At 34.2% G+C, this 23,989-nt stretch overlaps 1 non-coding gene across 1 annotated transcript; it reads right to left on the bottom strand.

Moving 5' to 3' along the window:
* Positions 1 to 1,606: 1,606 nt before the first annotated feature.
* LOC133781262 (small nucleolar RNA R71) lies at positions 1,607 to 1,713 on the bottom strand. Its single transcript, XR_009870047.1, has one exon. It is a non-coding gene; the product is annotated as a small nucleolar RNA R71 (small nucleolar RNA).
* Between the last annotated feature and the right edge of the window lie 22,276 nt (positions 1,714 to 23,989).

Below are 23,989 nucleotides of genomic sequence, written 5' to 3'. Positions count from 1 at the left end.
GTCAACCACGCAAGGTAAACGTGCATATATCAGACATCACGTGTCTGATATTTCCCTGACTTCTCGGACACGCAGCATGAACGTGCGTATTCAAACACCCACGACTGGGTTGGGCCGTGCGGCCCATTATCCCCTTACCTATTGATTTGACCACACTTATGTGTCAGGTTTAGGAATTAATCATGAATGTCACAGAGTTGACATGATAGGTAAGAAGGTCATGGGATGACCTTCTTACCAACTCCCAGGTGCCTAATCTTATAAATATGGAGACCCTGGGAGTTACAAAGGGTTGGATTCTATATTGTAAGAAATACCTTGTAAAATAATACCAAGCATATAACAATAATATTGACTGGTGGAGTAGAAGGATTTTAACCTTTGAACCACCTAAAAAACGTATTTTGTGTCACCATTTCATTTCCAAGATCATTCATCTATTTCGGTTCAACATAAGCACTAATCCCTTCCTCTTTCTTTTCTTAATTACCTGTTGGCAAAGAACACCGTCAACAGTATGCTTCATAGATTTATTTCTTAGCTAAAAGAGTTAATTATTGAGTGCTTCGCCTTAATTACTTGTAATAGGGAGACTGGGATAATAGTCTATTTCAGCGTTATCTGCAAGGTTAATAGTTTAATTGAGAAATTGGAATGATATTTATTATTGGTGATTGGGAATTATTGTTGAGGGTGGAGATTAACTTTTAACTATTTCTTAATATTGTAATATCAATCTTTAATTGCTTTCTAGTTCATGTTATTTAATTTTGAGTTTGAAATCTAAATCCCCTTTTAAGTTTTTTTGTTAATTATTGAATTATAAAGTGAATGATAGTCCTCATGGGTTCGACCTGTGCTTGCTATTATACTAAGATAATTGGAAGTATTGAAAGAAAAAATAATTGTTAAATTTGTTGTGGTATACGGCAGCCATCAAATTTTTGACGCCATTGCTGGTGACTATTGTTATTCTCTTTATTATTCAAATTTATTTATTTGTGACTAATTAGTTTTTACTGTGGAATTGTCAGGTGTATATGTCTGGTGAAGACAATACCCAAGAAAGGTTATTTAGGCTTAAACAATATATTGAGTCATCGTGAGCTTCTCGTTCTTCAAGGACGATCACCGATAATCCACTCTTTCAATGTCTTGCTCCACAAGTCAATCCTATTAAAGTGCCATTACCGTCTGACAACGAATCTGATTCTGACGATTCAGTTTGATCCTATAGAACAATGGTCCATCAAAGCACATTGAAAGAGTTGGCATCGCCAAATCTTTACCAACAACCACTTTGCATCCAGTATCCACCGTTGGATGTAAACTTTGAGCTGAAGTCGGGCCTCGTCCACTTATTGCCTCTTTCCATGGGCAGCCTGGTGAGGATCCAAATAAACATTTGAAGGAGTTTCATATTGTCTGTTCTAGTATGAAACCTGCTGCAGTGACTGAAGAACAAATTAAGCTGAGAGCTTTTCATTTCTCCCTAAAGGATGCAACTAAAGAATGGTTGTACTATCTTCCTCCTGGTACTGTTAAAACCTGGAATGGTATGAAGACTATGTTCCTGGAATGATATTTTCCAGCATCTAAAGTTGGAAGCATCAGGAAAGAGATATGTGGTATAAGGCAATATACAGGAGAGTCTTTGTATGAATATTGGGAGAGATTTAAGCGGTTGTGTGCTAGTTTCCCTCATCATCAGATAAGTGAATAACTCCTCATTCAGTACTTTTATGAAGGATTACAATCACTGGATAGGAGTATGATTGATGCAGCCAGTGGGGGTGCACTAGTTGATAAGACTCCTGCTACAGCCAGGAGCTTGATTTCTAATGTGGCTGCTAACTCACAATAGTTTGGCATTCTCCAAGATCCTATTCCACCACCCAAATCAGCTAATGAAGTGAGCACCTCCAATGCTAATCAGCTGGGTCAACAATTGGCTGAATTAACTGCAGTGGTACAACAACTAGCTTTAGGCCAATAGGTGAGGCCATGTGGAATCTGTCAAGTTGTGGGGCATTCTACTGATACTTGCCCTACTCTATTTGAGGGAGAAACTGAGGGTGTTAATGCTGTAGGAAATTTTCCTGGTCAATTACGTCAGATGTACTATGAACCTTTTTCACAAACTTATAATCATGGCTGGTGTGATCATCCAAATCTTCGTTATGGGAATCAACAACAAGTTGCTCCACAGTCTACATCTTCGAGACCACCTGGTTTCACTTTGCAACAGCGTCTCAAAATAATTTTGTACCTAGACCATCACAAGCACCGCAAGCTGCTCCACCACCAAGTGCCAAACCCTCTACTGAGGATTTAATCAATGCACTTGCTACAAATACTCTTCAGTTTCAGCAAACCTCCCAAGCTTCCATCAAAAGTTTGGAGAATCAGGTGGGACAATTAGCAGCATCATATAACAGGTTGGAAGCTCATCTGTCTAATAAATTGCCTTCACAACCTGAGATGTATCCCAAGGAGAATGCTAGTGCAGTAACTTTGCGAAGTGGGACACAATATGATCCACCTAGTCCTCCAATGCCCAGTAAATTGTCATCCAAGCCACAAGTTGATTGCTCAATTAATGAAGATGTTCCTCCAAAGCCAACCACCCCTACACAACAAAACCCTAAGCCTGATTTTGTCATCCCACCTCTATTCCCAAGCAGACTAAAGAAGACTAAAAAGGAAGAGGTTGACAAGGAAATTATTGATATATTCCGAAAGGTAAAAGTGAATATTCCTCTTCTTGATGCTATTTAACAAGTGTCGCGCTATGCTAAGTTTTTGAAAGAGTTGTGCACTAATAAGCATAAATTGAGGGGTAATGAAAAAGTTAGTGTGGGGGAGAATGTTTATGCAGTTCTTCAAAAGAAGCTTCCACCAAAGTGTAAGGATCTTGGTACTTTTACTATCCCTTGCACTATTGGTAATAAAAGAATTGAGCGTTGTGTGTTGGATTTGGGAGCCTCTATCAATGTCATGCCATTCTCCATTTATGCTTCATTGAATCTCAGTCCACTTAAAGAAATAGGGGTGATATTCAACTTGTTGATAGGTCAAATGCTTATCCCATGGGTGTAATAGAGGATGTGTTACTTTAAGTGAATGAATTGGTGTTTCCAGCTGATTTTTATGTTCTTGATATGGAAGATGAATCTATTCCATGCTCCACTCCAATTTTGTTGGGGAGACCTTTCATGAAAACTGTGAGAACTAAGATTGATGTGCATGACGGTACATTGACCATGGAATTTGATGGGGAGACAATTCGATTTAATATTTTTGAGGCTATGAGGTATCCAAGTGATGTACATGTTGTTTACTCTCTTGATGTGTGGGATATCCTTTCTCAACGAGTTTTAGATTTGCATAATGAAGATTGTTTGGAGGTAGCATTGAGAGAGCATCTTGTGTTGACCGATGAAGATTTTTCTCATGAGATCATGGATGTCATAACCACACTCAATAGTGGTTTTGACAAGACTTTTAAGAAGGTTGCATTTCTTAATTTACTGATTTCTAATGAGAAATTGCAGCCATCAATTGTTCAAGCTCCTACACTTGAATTGAAGCCACTTCCGGTGCATCTCAAATATGTTTACTTGGGGAAGAACGAGACACTTCCAGTTATAATTGCAAGAGATCTTAACCAAATCCAAGAAGAAAAATTAATGAGAGTACTCCAAGAATATAAAACAGCCATTGGTTGGTCTATTGCTGATATTAAGGGGACTAGCCCTTCTATGTGCATGCACCGAATTTTACTTGAAGAAGGGTCTAAACAAACACATGAGGCACAACGGAGATTAAATCCACCTATGATGAAGGTTGTGAAAAAGGAGATACTGAAACTCCTTAGTGTGGGTATTATTTACCCAATTTTAGACAGTCAATGGGTGAGTCCAGTTCAGGTAGTGCCAAAGAAGTCTGGAATCACAGTTGTAAAGAATGATGAAAACGAGCTGGTACCGAAAAGAATGCAAACCGGGTGGCGAGTTTGTATAGACAATCGAAAGTTGAATGCGGCAACCCGTAAAGATCACTTTCCATTACCTTTCATTGATCAGATGCTTGAGAGGTTAGTGGGTCATCCTTATTATTGTTTTCTTGACGATTATTCAGGATATAATCAGATTGTTATAGCTCATGAAGATCAAGAGAAGACAACATTCACATGCCCTTTTGGTACATTCGCTTTCCGACGTATGCCGTTTGGGTTATGTAATGCTCCTGCTACTTTTCAGCGATGTATGATGAGCATTTTTTCAGAATATATTGAAAACATCACTGAGGTTTTTATGGATGATTTTAGTGTTTATGGTGACTCATTTGATCGCTGCCTTCATAATCTCACTTTGGTACTCCAACGGTGCATTGAAACTAACCTTGTCCTTAATTGGGAAAATGCCATTTTATGGCAAACCAAGGTATAGTTTTGGGTCATGTGATTTTAGTCAAGGGAATAGAGGTTGATAAGGAAAAGATTGATTTAATTCATTCTCTACCATCTCTGACTAGTGTGAAAGAAGTGAGATCATTCCTTGGGCATGCTGGGTTCTATCAGAGATTTATCAAGGATTTCTCTAAAATTTCCACACCACTATGCAACCTTCTTCAAAAAGATGTAAAGTTCGAGTTTAATGAAAAGTGTTTAGTGGCTTTCAACTTATTAAAAGAGTCTTTGACTACAACTCCTATAATTCAGCCACCAAATTGGGAGCTACCTTTTGAACTCATGTGTGATGCAAGTGACTATGCCGTGGGTGCTGTTCTTGGGCAGCGAGTTGACAAGCTTCCTCATGTTATATACTATGCTTATCGCACTCTTAATGATGCTCAAATTAATTATTCCACCATTGAAAAAGAGCTCTTGGCGGCCATTTTTGCCTTGGAAAAGTTTTGGTCATACTTGATTGGAACTAAAGTGATTGTTTATGCCGATCATGTTGCTCTTTGCTATCTATTGGCAAAGAAAGAAGCCAAGCCTTGACTGATTCAGTGGATTCTATTTCTTCAAGAGTTTGATTTGGAGATAAAAGATAAAAAGGGTTATGAGAATATGGTGGCAGACCACTTGAGTCGTCTTATCTGGGATGAAGATAATTTTCCCATAGAAGAAAATTTTCCGAATGAGCAACTCCTCTCCATGCAAGAAGTTATTCCTTGGTATGCCGACATTGTAAACTACCTTGCTTCAAAGGAGTTACTAAGTGATCTCACATAAGCACAATGGAACAAGATTAAGCAAGATGCTCGCCACTACATATGGGATGAGCCTTATCTTTGGAAGCATTGTACAGATCAAATCATTCGAAGGTGTGTACCTGAATCTGAATTTCATTCCATCCTTGCTTTTTGTAATGCTATGCTTTTGGTGGACACTTTGGACCTAAGAGGAAATCTTGTAAGATATTCGATAGCAGTTTTTATTGGCCCACAATTTTCAAAGATTCTTATGCTATTGTAAGGCATGTGATTGTTGTCAACGAGTTGGTAACATAACGACCAAGGATCAAATGACTCAAACTCCTATTTTAATTCTTGAGATTTTTTATGTTTGGGGTATGGATTTCATGGGACCGTTCCCATCCTCATTCGGCTATGAATATATTCTTTTGGCAGCGGACTACGTGTCTAAATGGGTGGAAGCAATTGCAACTAGAACGAATAATTCAAAAACATTAGTGGATTTCATTCGCTCCATATATAGTTTTGATCGAGGCACTCATTTTTTTAACAAGAGTATAGAAGCATTGTTTCGACGCTATAGTGTAACTCACAAGGTGACAGTTGCTTATCATCCACAAGCCAACGGACAAGCGCAGGTTTCTAATCATGAAATCAAATTGATTCTTAAGAAAACTGTAAATCCAAACCAGAAATATTGGAGTATAGGGCTTGATGATGCCTTGTGGGCATATCGTACGACATATAAAACACCTATCGGTATGTCACCATATCGGTTGGTGTATGGGAAGCCTTTCCATCTACCGGTAGAGCTAGAGCGTAAGGCTTGGTGGGCTATAAAGAAGTGTAATATGGACATGGTTGCTATAGGACAGCAACGAATGCTTCAATTGCATGAGCTAGAAGAAATACGCAATGAAGCATATGAGAGCTCGAGAATCTACAAGGAGAAAACCAAAGCTTTTCATGACAAACATATTCTTCGAAAGAGTTTTGTGGAAGGTCAGAAAGTTCTCATGTATCACTCTTGCCTTAAACTTTTTCCTAGGAAGTTGAAGTCTCGCTAGTTAGGTCCGTTCATTGTCACCAAGGTTTTTCCTCATGGAGCGGTCGAAGTTTTAAGTCCAAGTACCAGAAAGTCATTCAAGGTGAATGGTCAGAGATTAAAGCCATATTACGAATCAATGGAGAAAGAACAAGATGTTGTGATTCACCTCATTAACCCGGTATATGTTGATGAATGAAGCATTAAGTCGAGCTAGCGACGATAAACTTAGCTACTTTGTAAATTAGTTTATTTTCTTTATTTAAATTGAACATTATGTTTTTATTTTTGTTTTTGTTGAGGTAATTTTAGTTTAATTTCTGTAATTAGAACCATGAAAATCGTGAAAAAAAATGAAAAAGATGAAAAAGTTTGAAAAAAAGGAAGTTTTCAGGCCGCGGCACACTTTCTTAGGCCACGACTCTTTTACGAAAAAAAAAAAGAAAGTTTTTTTAGGTGTAGAGTCCAAGAACTTTACTTAGCTAGTTAGAAAGTAGTAATAATAGTAATAGTAGTAGTATTTTTATGACTGTGGATTGGGGTTCAGACCGGGATTTAATTGGACACTCGTAGTAACACTTGTAGATTTTCTAAGTTTAACCTATAGTTTAAGAATATTAATTTTAGCCTCACATTTGATTAATATGACTGATATGGATGGTGATATTTATTATATTATAAGGTTTAGATAAACCCAATAAGATAGTAACACTTGTCATGTGTAGGTTTAATGATAATTAAGTATTTTGAGGAATAAGTTTATTAAGATTAATATTTGAATATCCTAGGGTCTGTCAGCAGCTTTGAAATCATTAGAGGACTTAGTCAAGGTTGTTTACTCAATTCAAATTAGGCTGAAAATGTGCAATTTCGTGTTTAAATAGTCAGCGTATGCCGATATATCGCAACTATAGCCGGCGATATATCGCAGTACGGGGATACGAAAAACACGTAACTTCGCACGATCACCTCGACGAGCCTCGGGCATGCTGGCCCAGGCGATATATCGCCTACAAGGGGCGATATATCGGCTCCTTTAGAATATTTTTGAATGTTTTTGAAAACGTTCTCATTTTAATCTTTAACATCTTGATAAGTCCAGCATCTTTCTGACCGAGTCTTCAGCCTCTGCTGAACGATAATTCAAATATTTTTCACTTAAAAAGCCATTATTTTATTCAAGTTAAATGAAGATCTTTTCATTCTTGAACTCTATAAATAGGACCTAGTTGTTGGTTTTTATTGATCAAATCAGAGATTATGCGCAGCGGAACAACAATCAAATTGTCAGATTAATCCCATAAGATTTCTAGATCTACTTCTTCACACTCATATATATATTGAATCAAGGACAAGAATAGAAACATTACCTCAGGTCCTTCCTTGCTGCTATCTTTTCGTATGGCTGAATCCTTGAGATCTCACACCAAGATCTTCCAAAATGTTCTCAGTCACCCAAAGAACGAGTGTGGGCTCGCTATACAAATAATAGGCAATAACTATTTATCAGATATTCTCAACACATGAGATCTGATAAAGTTTGGACCTAGGTTTTGTGAAGAACAATTACCTTTGTTTTTGTCACTGATCTTTTTCTCTGAGAGAATCCTAGATATTTTTCTATCCCTGAAAACTTACGTTCTGTGAAAACTGATATCCAATATTTAATAATATCCAATATAAAATATTTGTTATTTTAAACAAATTCAAAATAACTGATCAGTTATCAGATTTTTGTTTAAATAATAATATTTAAATCAAATCAAAATATCTCATTATTTATTTAATATTTAAATAACTAAAATTGTGGAATCAAGAGACCAAGTCTATCTCTTATGCGTGTGGCACAGTGCCTGCGCACTGTGCCACACGTGTACCACATGCATGTGCAGGCATGTGATTTTTCCCAATTTTATTATTATTTAAATACCAAAATTCCCAAAAATAAATTAATTCAAAATTAATTATATATATTTTTTTGTTAAATCAAATAATTAATTAATTCTTAATTAATTAATAACATATAATTAAACAATAATTATGTTTGATACATAGAAAAATATTTTACTTATCACATAAGTCCTTTTTGCCCAATTTTTGTATTTGCCTTTGACTGTGATTGTTTGAGCCATTTTGGGGACCATGGACCTATAACATTAAGCTCCAATAAATTGAAACTAAATAATTAAACTCTTTAATTATAATAGTTAATTTATTAATTCTGATATTACTCCACTATAAATTCAGAATTGCACTCTTTATGTTATAGATATACTTTTACAGAAATCTTTTTCTTAAGTCGTCCATTGATATAACCATCTTACAATAGTTCAACCCTCTAATTAATTAGTTCATAAATTAGAATGGAAGAATTACCATTTAACCTCTCTAATTTACTTCTTATTCCTTAAGTACCATTAATTCACTAGTGAATAATTAATCTATAATCTAATTATAGATTTGAGCTCAAAATCATTCAGTTCCAGAATTAACCCTTAAGGGAACTAATACACGATCCGTTAGGAAAGATTAGATTCCGTATTGTTGATACATGTTCCCAGCCATCCATGATATTAAATCTCCAAAACAAAAGTCATTGGCCTCATTCTTTGAAGTGACCTTAACGAGTGAATCAAAAGATTTAATAAATATGAACAGGAGTTCATGAACACTCATGATTTAGGTTGATCTATAAATGATCATCAGTTATGATATGAATTACAAGTCTTTATTGTTAAATGGTTTTTGGATAAAGACTTTAATTCATATCGGTCCATGTCATATATAATCATATTATATAAAGCACCTTTACCGAGATGTCTTTCCACATCAATAATCTGAATCTAGATTATTTGTATCATTATGATACTCAGTAAACCGTACTTACAACTCCAATTAAAGTATTCCATAACTTTAATTTGTTGTTGTTGACTATTTTTATTCATTCATGTGATCTTAATTCTCTCGTACTAATACAAGATCACACCCTCAATAATGAATATGGAATTTTTATGATATTTACAAAATTATTCAAACAATAATTTAACAATCTAAATATGACAATAATAATAAACCATTGTATTTATTTATTCACAGAAAAAAAAAATGTCTTTACATGCTTTTAGGACACACTCCTAACACTAGTACCCAGGCATTTATTCATTCATCAAGCTAAGTTCAGAGGCTGCAAGTTGCTTGGTTATTTTTGAGTGCTTAAAAACACTTGGGTTGGGGATTATAAGCTTAATCATTATAAGCTTACCAAACACTTGGGAAGTATGGTTTATAGCACATTTTGGTTCAAGGTTTAGATCGTTCATAGAAGCATTCAAGGTATTCCAAACTCTAGTTCATATTGGTATTGTTTTCCTTAAGTTCTTATAGTTTTCTACTCAACATCCTAACTTTATTCTTTATTCTTGGTTAGGAAATCTAAGATCTTGAACATAAGGTTCTTGGTAAGTATATTCTTTATGGTATAGTTCGTCCATTCTTTTCATTCCTTTTCTTCAGTATACTCACCCTTTCATTGATGGTTTTTAGGAGTGTTCCAAAGTCCCAAACCTATTCTCATATCCCGATACTTTTGGTAAGGAAAATAGGATAGGATTTTATATGTTATGTTATGTATTATCTTATGATTTAAGTGTTATGTATATGTTATATGTTATATTATGTATGTTTGTAGACTTGGGCATATGACTTGTATAACTAACAAGCCCCAATAAATTTATGGGCATATGACTTGCTTAGCTAGCAAGCCCCTCAAATCTAATGGGCATATGACTTGTTTAGTATACGGGACCCCAAGTAATAATGGCCATTATAGTATATGTGACATATGTTATGATATGTTTTAGTATATGTTATGATATGTTTTAGTATATGTTGTTATGAATTTTATGTATATGATTTATGTGTTAGATTTTCCTTGTTGGGCATTAGGCTCACTCCTTTATGTTTATATGTGCAGGAAAATAGCCTTGGTGGCGAGAAAGGTTCTTGGTAGCTTATGGATGTGTATTGAGGCGGAATGGAATCGAAGGACTGAGTGTTCGATTCGAGGATGAAGTCTCTTTAATTATGGTTTTCTATGTATTTTTCCACAATTGGTTGTAATAAATTTTAATTAAGTTTTCATTATGTCAAAGTTATGTTTTGTTTCAAACAATGGGAACCCAATGTCCTACTTATGAATTTTGTATAGTTTTAAACCTTTACCTTACAGTTCTGAAATAAAGATATGTTATCTCAAATGTATGTTTTCGTAAGATTAGTATAGAAGTTAGTAATGGTTCAAAGTCTAGAGTAGTTGGGTCATTACATTAGGAGACTTTGCAGGTCGCGGCACGAGTTTTGCAAGCCGCGGCCTAAGAATGGCATTTTAGACAAAAACGTCTACGCAGCCGCGGCACGTCTTTTCTAGGTCGCGTCCCTTTTCCAGAATATAGCTTCAGGTGTTCGTAGGGCGTGACACACATTTCCTAGGCCGCGACACATGAAAGTTTTTCAGAAAAAAAGGGCAAGCAGCGTCAGGTTTGTTCGCAGGCCGCGGCACACATTTTCTAGGCCGCGGTCTACGATTTCAGCACACAATTTATATTTAAAAACTCCATTTCATCATTCCTTAAAAAATCACAAAGAAACCCCCATTCCTCTTTCTTCTTTTTCCCATAATTCTCATCACAAAACCCACATCAATTCCTCCATTTCCCCTTGTTTTCTTTATTCTTTTTCCATCACAATCACCCTAATTCATTCTACCAATTTTTTTCTTTCTTCTTCCATTACTCCATAACCACATCTCCACCCCTATTCCCCCATACTAATCCGAAAATTCACCCATCCCATTTTGTTTTCTGCATTTCTTATACATTTCACATATATATTCAAGGAGGTTTGCATTCACATTCAATACTCTCATCAAGTAAGTTTTTCTTTGATCAAATTTTCAATGGTGAAAGTATTTGTTTTGTCAATTGAACAATTGAAATGTGGTGTATTTTGGAAACATTTGTGTGGTTGTTTATTTTGGAAATCAATGTCTCTTGCGTTACTTTGAATATTAATTCATGCACATTATGATTTTTGGGAAGTTTTACTTTATGGTGTATAATTTGTTAGAGATGGTATTTTTTTGCACTCTATGTGTTTGATAAAAAGCTTGTGAGGAATGGAGTATATGGTTGGTGTATGAGTGTTCTTGGGGTGAGTTAGAATTAGTTATGTAGGAGTTGAGTTGATGCATTGTGTCACTTTGACCCTGAAATTGGGGGCATTTAAACTTTAGTATGGATCAATGTTGGCCATTGTGGTGTTTTGGGATCCTGCTCTTCTTTTTTATAATTTTTGGACAGCCATGGCTCCAAAGACAAATAGAAATCAAGCTTCTTCATCAACGCCAATTCCTTATGATCCCCAAAGGTTTGTGTCCACCGAGGCCTATGAGAGTTACATGAATGCCATTGCTCATGACAAGGCGTGGGTCCCTGAATGAGGATTTGATCTCCACATGCATCATGGTCAACCTTTCCTCATGCATAAAATTGAGTATCGGGGTTGGGAAAAATTGTGTGCACATCCTGAACCTGGCATTGATCCTATTGTTTGTGAATTTTATGCAAATGTTGTTGCTCATGAAAATTACAAGGTGAAAGTGAGAGGTGTGAAAGTATCATTCAAAGCATCTGATATTAATAGCTATTACAAGCTACCCCACTTTCAACTTGATGAATATGGTTCAGTTAAAGATAATTTTAATCATCAAGCTATTATTGATGAGATTGCAATGTCGGGTGCTATATGGACTTTATATAATAATGGGGCTCCTCATTGCATCAAAGCCTCTTATCTATATAGCAATACAAAAGCTTGGCATCAGTTTATGGGGGCAAAATTAATGCCGACAGCCCAACTTGGTCACGTTGATATTCATGAGGCAATTCTCCTTTATGCTATTCTCACTGACAAAATAATTAAAGTGGGGCAAATTATTCATGGTTCCATCATCCGAAGTATGAGCCAAGTAACGAATGGATTTTATGTTCCCTCATTGATCACTGCATTATGTAAGAAGGCGTGTGTTCCTTGGGATGAGTCTGAAGACAAAGTGCATCCATTGCGTATTATTGATCACAATACCCTTGATCGATTGAAAGGAAAAACCGCTGTTCAAGTTAATGATCAAGGCCAATCTTCTATTCCGGTGCCTGTTCCCCCTCTGAATTATAGTAGAAGAACCACTCAACAACATTTGCAATCTTTGGAGCAAGAGGTTTATTATGGCCGACTTGATATTCGGGCCAATACTCAGCATATCCTGGCTCACAACCAGAGGTTTGTGGAATATGCAAGATATCAGGATATTTGTTATAGGATGGATCAGGCTCGTTTGAATGTGGATATGTCTAGATATCCACCTGCTCCTACTTGGTTGCAGCCATACCCACCACCGGTTCCCATGCCCATGGTGCCATATCAGGCCCCTGATGATGAGGATGTTGCTGGCGCTGCAGATATGGATATTCCTGAGGAGTAATTTTTTATGAGGGAGTTTTTCTTTCTTCTCTTTTCACTTTATTTTCTATTTTCTCTGTTTAAGTGCGGGGGAAGGAAATTTTCTGTTTTGTTATGTCTTTGTTAACTTTCTGTTATTTTCGTTTTATTTAGTGTCTGTTAGTATTTGTCTTTAATTTTAGCTCAGTTGTGTTGGTCTTGTTGAAAGCATTGGTTGATGACAAAACTTTGAATTGTCCTCAAAGTGATGTTAAACAATGAGGAATTTTGTATGATTTGTATGCTTGACTCCTTTGTGAATTGCTATTTTGATTTATGTTTTTTTTTCGCTCTATGCACGATTGAATTCACCACTTAAATGTGTTGGAAAATATTTTTGCTTGTTGAAAAAAAAATTTGAAGTCCCAACCACTCTAGAAATCATTGATCAATTGTTTGAGGCGAAATCATAAGTACACATGATTAGGAAGATGATTAAGGCAGTTCTTTGGATCGTTTGAGCCGTTCAAGCCATCTTATTATATGATAATCCCTAGATTCCCATGTTTGAGCCATGACGACTATTTCTTTTCTTCTATGAACCGAAATTTTTGACCTTATACTTCCTTGGAAAATATTTCTTTTTGTAACCCATTGCACCATGGTTATATATATATATATGTATGATTTTTGATCTTGTGGGATGGTTTGTTAAAAAAAAGGGGAAAATATTTATGGGTTATTTGTTTGATTGTAATTTGTGTATGATCTCTATTTCACTCCTTGGAATATTATGAAAAAAAAAACAGAAAACAAAAGAAAAAAATGATTTGCAATGAAAAAAAATGCATATATTCAAATTTTGCAAAAGTATAAGTGTGGGGGAAATAGTGAGATCATTATGGAAAGAAGAGTACGAAAAAATAAGTATTTTTTTAATTGTATGGGAAATTTTGGGGCAAGTTCAGAGAATGGAATTGATGTATGCTATGGTGTGATTTGAGCTTAAATGTATCTTTCTCAACTACCCCTAACCTTAGCCTGACATTACAAGCCTATAAAGACCTTTTGATTTTTGATCATTGTGTGTTTATATTAGTGGAGAATGATTGGTTAATGTCTATGGAGTGGATGCTTTTCATTGAAAAATATTTTGGTATATAGGGACTGATTTAAAAGAAAATGATTTGGAAAGTATGGATTAAATTTGATGCATTTGAGTTGGTGTTGATATTAAGTGCTTAGTAAATTATTTTTGAAAATCAAATGGTGAATTACATATGGAGTTGAAATTCTAAAGAGTATGAAAATCTGATTTGTTTCGGCATTACTTATTTGTATGATTCTCAGAGACATTCAAGCTTTTGACAAGACCTTTGTTTAGTGAGTCTAGATTAGTTTTTATTATTTTTATTTTTATTTTTGTTATTTTAGTGTTTTGCTAAGGGACTAGCAAAATTCAAGTGTGGGAGAATTTGATAAGGTCATTTTTGTATTAATATTTGTTAAGTTTTTCTATGATTGGATGGTGTTATGATAGCATTTTTAATAGTTTTAACTTAGTTTCATGATTCTACAACATATTTTCTGCATTGCATTTTATGATGATAAATCTAACATTTTGATGGCAAGTGTAGTTAAAATGGAGTTTTAGGAGTATTCCAAGCTTTCGGGATTGAAATGTTGAAGTAGTGGCAACGTACAAGCTATCTAAGATCAAGAATTGAAGAAATTGAAAGTAGGTCGCGGCTCATAAAACTCAGGCCGCGGCACTTTAAATGGAATTGGAGTTTCATAATTTTTTTTTTTAGACAAGCCGCTGCTCAATTTTTTCAGGTCGTTGCCTGAGTGACCAATTTATGCACATATTTTGTTCTAGGCCGCGGCTTGCGACTTCGTTTTCAGATTTTTAATTACTTTTTAATTATAATTTAATTGAGACTATAAAGGATTATTAGGGTTAATTTTAGGGAGGATTTTTTATGACGGTTTAGGAAAGAAAAAGACTCAGAAAGGGCTGGAGAGAAGACGACAAGACTACATTACTTTTGTTCATCAATATAGTTTCTTTTCTTCCCTTAATCTCTTTAATCTTAGTTATAATTATGTTTGTGATTATGATTACTATTATGGAGTAGGTTCTTTTTAGGTTAAGGGTTAATTCAAAACCCAAGACATGAATTCTTGATTATTGATAATGAATATCATTCTTTAATTTCTCTCAATATTAAATTGTTTCTATTTTTCCAATTGAATGTTATGGATTTTGTGATTTCTTAGGTGGCCAACTAAGTAAGGTTTTACATTATTCAATTGTCATCTTAGAATTACTACTTACCTAATAGTTTAGGATTCTAAGTGTATGTGATAAATTGCAATTGATAGTTATGTCAAAAGAATTGTTGATTGTGGTGAAAAATAGAACCTAGGTTAATTGAATTATATGCTTCATTAATTTATTACCTAGATTAACTTGTCTCCATAGGACTTAATGCTTTATCTAAGTTAAATAGATTGTATGCTTCATAGATTTATTGCTTAGCTAAAAGAGTTAATTATTGAGCGCTTCGCCTTAATTACTTGTAATAGGGAGACTGGGATAATAGTCTGTTTCAGCGTTATCTGCGAGGTTAATAGTTTAATTGAGAAATTGGAATGATATTTATTATTGGTGATTGGGAATTATTCTTGAGGGTGGAGATTAACTTTTAACTGTTTCTTAATATCGTAATATCAATATTTAATTTCTTTCTAGTTCATGTTATTTAATTTTGAGTTTGAAATCTAAATCCCCTTTTAAGTTTTAGTGTTAATTATTGAATAATAAACTGAACGATAGTCCTTGTGGGCTTGACCTGTGCTTGTTATTATACTAAGATAATTAGAAGTATTGAAAGAAAAAATAATTGTTAAATTTGTTGTGGTATACGACAGCCATCAGAAGGCCCATAAAGATGGAGATGGAGATTCTACATGATGCCTTGATTTCATTTTTATTTATTTTGTAAATTATTGCAAGTGTTGTAATTTTTCTAGAATTACCCAAAACACCCGGCCCACATTTATTTACTTATTTATTGTTATATTTATTTATTTAAATGTTTGAATGTATTAAAAGTGTTTAATAATATTGTTATGCATTATAACGTGCCATTCATATTACCAACACATTATATCTAATTCATGCATACATCTCATATCGAGTACAAACAAGTTTGAATTAGGTTCCTCCTCTTTGATTATATGCATTAAATGAATCATATAATTAATCTAGATTAATCTAGAACAAATCGGTAAATTGATTTTAAGTGTTAATTTCAAGACCTATTTGATAATTAATTTTATTAGATAGACAAATGATATTCTTAATAATTAGAGCATTTATTGACTAGATGATTAAATCTTGTTTAATGATTTAAATGCTTAATGAGAATATTAATTATTAGAATATCATTTGGTAAGTTAGTTTGATTAATTTAATTAATTAAAAAGCATATGATGTTTTGAGAAAATACATATTCTAAAATAGTGAGTGGGAGAAGGGGTAATAACAATAACTCTTATGGTCTCCATTTTTAGTTAACACCGATGTTTCATGGAATGGGCCTCGAGGGACCTTTGTTTATGAACCCCTAAGGAAGGTTTTTGATTGTGTTATTATTCAAGGTTAACTTCTATATAGAATAAGAATGATGATGTTTTTCAAGTTTGAGTTAAGTCATTAATCTAAAATAATGGGTTACACTCACAAAGCTTAACTAGACTTTCGAGCAGACTAGTTAATCTTGACCAAACTAGCCGTTGTTCATAAGTCAAAAGAGAAAATAGTTGATTTTAAGTATTCACTTATGAATTTGAGAAGTGTCTCAAAATTAATTAAGATAAGTCTGACCTACCTTAAGGCTGGTTCATGATTTTTTTAAATTAATATTCTCGCAAAATTAGTAATAATTTTTTTATGTGTTATATAAATTTGTTGCATTCATGCATCATATTTACTATTCTAAGAATTGTTGATATTCATAATATATGCTAAATTCAATTTTGATATTATTTATTTTTTTCAGCAAACATGCCATCTCCCAAACATACCCTTGATATCTTCCTTGAAACTCTCACATTTGATCTAAATGACATGCATTGTTGGTTTTCAGGAATGATGATCATTCTCAAAACTAAAATGTTAATGAATGCAGTTGTTGAAGAGCCCTCATCAGTTCCATCCTTTTCAAATGGCTATGAAGAACATAAAAAATATAGTGATTGGAGTATGTCCAATCATTTGGCTCGTTATTGCTTGCTTTATAGCTTGCCTTACGAAATGATAGGAAAATATATACATATCGAGAAGGCCTATGATATGTGGCATTCGATTATGGACGAAGCTAAAGAAGTTGCAATGTCTAATCGTTTGAAAGAAACGAAGGTAAATATGATTTACACATATATTTTTCTGGTGATTATTGTACTCATACATGCCAATGATTATATTTTTGTTCTTCATCAGCAGTTAAGAATCTTTCCACAAAGAGGTTAACTGTGTGCCAAATGCTAGATAGAGATGGAGCATGATCATTGGTTTTATTTGGAATTTTAATTTTGATATAAACAATTTAATTTTTTTTAGTTTGTTCTTACTTTAGAAATTTTAGATTTCTATTTAGAACAGGAAGACTAATGTCTTAGAAAATTTTAGTTTATGATTAATAATGTGATTATTAATTGGGAACTATATTATTTCTATGTTGCATGAACAAGGTTTCAATATTTCTTTCAATAATAATTTGATTGTTACCTCAAGACTGGTATTGAAGTATGTCATGCAAAATCCAATGATGGGCTGTATAAACTTAAGGCAAAAGGGCGATCTATATACAACTCTGAAATGTTTAAAGTTGCAGACCCAAGATCTATTAAACGTCTAAAAGTTGATTCCGACAGTGAAACATATCTATGACATTTGAGATTGGAGAATATTTATTTGGATAGAATTAACACACTAGAAAAGGAGGGACCTTTAAGAGAATTAATTGTTGCTTCTCTTTCAGTCTGTGAACCATGTCTTGAAGGCAAGATGGCCAAAAGATATTTCTCTGCAAAAGCGTTAAGAGCCATGGAACCACTCCAACTCGTACACAATGATGTGTGTGGACCACTTAATGTGCAAGCTAAAGAAGGGTTTGAATATTTCATCACCATCATTGAAGATTATTCTATATATGATTACCTATATTTGATGCGAAAGAGCTCTTAAACTTTTGGAAAGTTTAAAGAATTCCAAGATGAAGCCGAAAAGAAATCAGGTAAATAACATAAAGTTCTTCTATTTGATCAAGGAGGAGAGTACCTGGATTATGAATTCGAAGACCACCTGCATGAGCTTGGAATTCAATCCCAATTCACTGCACCAGGAATGCCACAACAAAATGGTGTTTCTTAAAGAAGGAACATGGCATTATTAGACATGGTTAAATCAATGATGAGTTACTCATCATTGCCACTGTCATTTTGGGGCAATGCCATTCAATGTGCAATGTACATATTGAATGTCGTTCCTTCCAAGTCTATCAAGAAGACACCATTGGAATTATGGAATGGTACTAAACCTAGTTTACACCATTTTCGTATTTTGGGGTGTCTAGCACACGTGGTGAAAGGAAAGACCGAAAAAATGGAATCTCACATTTAAAAGTGCATGTTTGTGGGATATTCCAAAGAGACTAGAGGTGGTATATTTTATAATCCTAAAGATAACAAAACATTTGTATCAACAAATGCTACTTTTCTTAAATATGACTATATTAACAACCACAAACCTCGTAGAAAGGTTGTACTGAGAAGATAGTCCCAGATCAAGTAATAAGATCACAAAATGTTTCCAATGAATAACAACAAGAGGAAACCACAAGATCTAGTTAGAACAATAGAGAGCTTCGTTGTAGTCGAGGGGGGGGGGTTGTTAGGTAGCCAACTTGTTATGAACATGAAGTTCAGATGCTGGTGTCTGACACAAACAAAGATGATCCATTGACATACAGAGATGCAATGGAAGATTCTGACAAAGAAAAATGGCAGGATGCTATGAACTTGAAAATGGAATCAATGTATTCCAATTCCATCTAGACTCTTGAAGATCTTCTAGAAAATATTAAACCTATTTGTTGCAAATGGATATTCAAGAGAAAAAGAGGAGCAAATGAGAAAATGGAAACTTTCAAAGTTAGGCTTGTTGCCAAGGGTTACACTTAGAGAGAAGGGGTGGATTATGAAGAAACTTTTTCTCTTGTATCCATGCTTAAATCCCTCCGCATACTCTTGTCCATAGCTGCTTGCATTGATTATGAGCTATGGAAAATGGATGTTGAAACAACTTTTTTGAATGGCTGTCTTGACGAAGCCATTTGTATGTCTCAACCAGAAGGGTTCATGGTAAAAGGTCAAGAGAAAAAAGTTTGCAAACATCTTAGATACATTTATGGACTCAAACAAGCTTCGAGATCTTGGAATCTGAGATTTGATGACACAATCAAAACATATGGTATTGAACAAAACATTGATGAGCCTTGTGTCTACAAACAAATCAAAGATGGCATCATGGTATATCTAGTTCTTATGTTGATGATATCCTAGTGATTGGGAATGGCGTGGGAACATTGAAAAAAGTTAAGAAATGGCTAGTCGAGCAATTCCAAATAATAGATTTGAGAGATGCAAACTATGTTCTAGGCATAATAATCCTTCGCGATTGCAAAACAAAGTTTTGGCTCTGTCTCAAGCTACCTATATAGATAAGGTATTGAAGAGATTCAGTATGCAAAATTAAAAGAATTGTGATATGCCAACCCATCATGAAATTGTCATGTCTAAAGAGCAGTCTCCTAAAACACCTCAAGAAGAAGAGGATATGAGACAATATCCCTATGCCTGCACGGTAGGTTGTCTAATGTACGACATGTTGTGTACAAGACCTGACATTTGTTATGAAGAAGGGTTAGTCATTCATTATCAATCCAATCTTGGATTAAGTCATTGGATTGCAATAAAGAATCTTTGGAAGACTAAAGAATATATGCTTGTATATTCAAGTGGTGACCTAAACCCCACTAGATACACTGATTCTGATTTTCAATCAGACAGAGACAGTAAAAAATCGACTTCTGGATCAATGTTAACACTTGCTGGAGGAGTTGTGGTCTAGCGTAGTATTAAAAAAACAAGTATCACTGATTCTACCATAGAAGCTTAGCACATAGCGGCTTGCGAAGCAGCTAAGGAGGCTATGTGGCTAAGGAAGTTCTATTCCGATCAAAAATTGTTCCAGATATGAATATGCCACTTGTCCTATACTGTGACAATAGTGGGGCTGTAGCTAACTCAAAGGAACCGAGAAGTCACAAGAGAGGAAAGCATATTGAAAGGAAATATCACTTGATCAAGGATATTGTTCACAGAAGAGATGTAGCAGTTATCAAGATAGGTTTGGAACATAACCTTGCCGATCCTTTTACTAAGAATTTGTCTACCAAATATTTTAAAGATCATGTTAGCAATATCGGTTTGTGGGAGATGCCTCATATGCTTTAGGGAAAGTGGGAAATTGTTGGGATTAGTGCCCTTTAAAGAATATTTTTTTAACAATATTTTATGAAATAAATAATTGAAATAAATTTTTGCATATATTGTTGGTTTATTATTATTAATAAAATAATATTATATGAATATCCAAAAATTCCCAAATTCGTTATTGTGTCTACAACCTTGTATTGGTACGAGAGGATTAATATTGTAGGGAAAAATTTAAACAGTTCGCACTAAAATAAAGTTATATGGAATCTTTGGATTAAATATTGTAAGTATGGATCACTAGTATTATGAATACATGTAATCTAGATCGGGATTACTGATGTTGTAGAGCATCTTAGTAGAGGTACTTTGTATAAAGTGGTTATACATGAACAGAACCCGATATGTTAGTAATACTTAATAATATCGTTTACTTTATAAGTATTAATTAAACATATCAATAAGATGATATATACAAATTGACCTTAATCCTGAAGTTATTATGAACTCCTATTTATATCATATGAGTTCTTTGATTCACTCGTTATGGTTTGTCAGAATGATCAGGCTCAAAACTTGTGTTTTGGGAATTCATTGATGTAAATGGTTGGGGACATAATATACAGATATGAAATCTATACCTTTCCAAGAGGAATTTAATAAAGGTTCTCTTAAGGGTTGGGTTTTGGAACTGAAATGTTATTGAACTCAAATTCATAAATCAGTTTATGAATTAACCTTCACTAGTAAAGTTAATGGTACTTAAGGAAACAAGATATAATTAAAGAGGTTAAGCGGTGATTAATTCCTACTTTAATTATGAACCATTAATAGAGCATTTAGTTGTATGTAGTGATTAAATCGATAGACCTTTTATATGCTTAAAAGTACTCAATAAATAAATGTCTATAATTACAAGAGTGCAATCTCAAATTTTTAGTGGAATAATATTGAGATTTATAAATTAAGGTTATTATATTAATCAGTTTTAATTAATAATCTAAATTTATTGGAGCTTGAAATTATAGGTCCATAGGGCCCCAAGATGGCTCTATCAACACTATTCAAGCTAAGAGTTGAAATTGGGAAAAATCAGGAAAATAGTATATTTAGAATAAATTTGTTCTTCAGGTTCAACTATGTAATTGACATAAATTAATTTTCAAAATTAATCAATTATATTTTTCAAAAATTGTTTTTTAAATAAAATTGTATTTTCGAAAATGGCATTCAAATAATTAAAATAATTAATTTTAATTAATTAATTTTATTTTTATAAATCATGTGAAAAGATATTTCCGATAATTCAATTTGAATTTGAATTTGAAATCATATTTATTCTTTAATTAATCTAATAAATAAGTTATCACGTTTAGATATTTTTGAATAAATAAATTATTAAGAAAATTGATATCACATCCCTAAAATTAGGGATGCTACACGCCAACCACAAGTTGGGGTGTACAACATGTAAGATCAGGATTGGATCTTGATATTTTTCTTTTATTTATTAATTTAATAATAGATTTATGGAATAAATTTTAAATTTTGAATTTAAGTAATTCTTTTATGGATCTATCATAAATATAGTTTGAAGCGAGACATATGTGATATATATAGAATATTAAAAGAGAGAAAGAAAATATATCGTAAAATTTTCCTATATCTAAAAATTATATCAGACCTAAAAATTTCAAGATCTCATGTGTTGATAATATCTTGTGAATTAGAAAATTTTCCCTACCAATACTCTACGTGCCCACACATGTCTTGAGGTGTAGAAATATATCTTGGAAGATCTTAGTCTGAGTATTTTAAAGAACTGTTTTGGATTGGATGTTCGTTGGAGATACAATAAAAATAACGAGGATTCTTGATAGTTCTTTGTTGACCCACAATTTGGCCATCGACACGGAGTCAAATATACGACTGAAGATAAAACGACAATTAAGAAAGATAATCTAATGGAAGAGAAGAAAACACCAAGGATTTGTAGTGGTTCTGCCCCAAACAATGGTAATGACCTACGTCCACTTAGTGCTATTATTAAGATTGAATCTCAAAGAAGTGATCAAAGAACTAGGGTTCTTGAGTTTCACAAACCTTGGAAGAAATACAACAAAATGATGGATAATTGCACTATAGCTCTCTCTTTTTCTCTATCTTTGCAAAAATATTCAGGGATCAAAAGTCTCTTCCTTGAGCCATTTCATGCATATTTATAGGCTCAAGGAGGGTTACATGGGTCGACAGGCCATATCTTTTCTAGATAACTGCGTATCAAGGTCATAATGAGAAAATATTCAATGTATTAATTATAAGATTACAGTTTAAGAAGGAAATAAATCAGGTTATATGACCAGCGTGATCGTATCTAAAAGTTAACCCCTGGCGAAGCGGTGTGCCTCTGGTCGATAGTCGAGCAGTACTTCTGCCACGTGTCAACCACGTGTGAGAAATCCTTGCCACATCATCAACAGTCAATTTTAGGGTAAACATTTGCCCCCAAGTTTATTTATTGCGACCAGCAATAAGTAAACTTAGGAAACAGACTCTTCGAATACCCCACGAAATCTGTCAGAGCCGCCCATACTTTCTCGAAAAAGGGTGATCTATCATGTCCAATGAAGTCTTTTCAGCTTCCGAATAACTTGTCTGATGGCTATCACACTTCCCCATGCCTTGAAAAGTTACCCTTTATGATTACCTTGGTAACCGCTCCTCGGCTGATATAAATAATCCTTCAGAATCAGTTTTTACATTTTACACTTTAACTTTATCCTCAAGAAAACTGAAGAACCAGGAGCTATATTTCCAGAAACCGAGAAACTCAAACGGATCACGAAGCTCTTGCCCAGCCGAATCAACTTAGCGGCTCAGAACTTTACTCCATCTTTCATACAAGCATGTTTCTTCAAACCTTTTAGTTGTTGATATGCCATGCAACACTTGTATATCTCTATTTCTGATTTATGAGTTCTTGGAGATTTTTACTATTCTTGACTGAAACTGTTTTGGGGAGATTGGGAATGCTAACCGATGCTGGAAAGGGTGATGAAACAACATCTTGTTGGAGTTAACAGCCATTTTGGTACTCGAGATTGTAGATTTAGGCCGTAAAATCGAAGTTACTTCGATTTTTAGGCTAGTTCAAAAACTGGGTTTTTCCCGCGCCTTCGGAGTCGAAAAAGCTTTTTCCCAAAAAAATTTTACTTCTGCTTTTCAATTTTTTTTTCAAACTACTCGTATAGAAATTAGTGTTTTCGCTAAAATGCTGCTGGTCATATAAAAGCTTAACTTTATACGCAAGCAACGTTATTCTAACTTTCAACATAGATTTTTAGGCCTTACGTTCTCACCTCTCCCTTTCTCTGTTCGCAGCTTTTCATGCAAGATCCATGGGGAGGTGAAAGGCCTATCAGTGATGACTTGCTTGCCCAATTACTTGAAGACGAGGAGCAGCCATAGTTGCTTATACCAGAAATTCCTTTTTCTCAAACCCCACCCAATAGACCTCAGTCACACCTTCCAGCCATGGGTAGAGTAAAATCCACTGCCCAAAAAAGAAATCTTCAAACCCTTCTAATCAGCCTACTCCTCAGGCTGGAGTTCCCTCAACCAGTGGTCGGGAAAGAAATATCCCTGACCCTAACATTCAAACGCGCATTCAGCTTAGAAACG

The sequence above is a fragment of the Humulus lupulus genome, chromosome 5 (genome assembly GCF_963169125.1).
Source record: "Humulus lupulus chromosome 5, drHumLupu1.1, whole genome shotgun sequence".
Lineage (NCBI taxonomy): Eukaryota > Viridiplantae > Streptophyta > Magnoliopsida > Rosales > Cannabaceae > Humulus > Humulus lupulus.
Note: the sequence above shows the minus strand (reverse complement) of the source record. Positions and strands in the feature narration are given on the sequence as shown.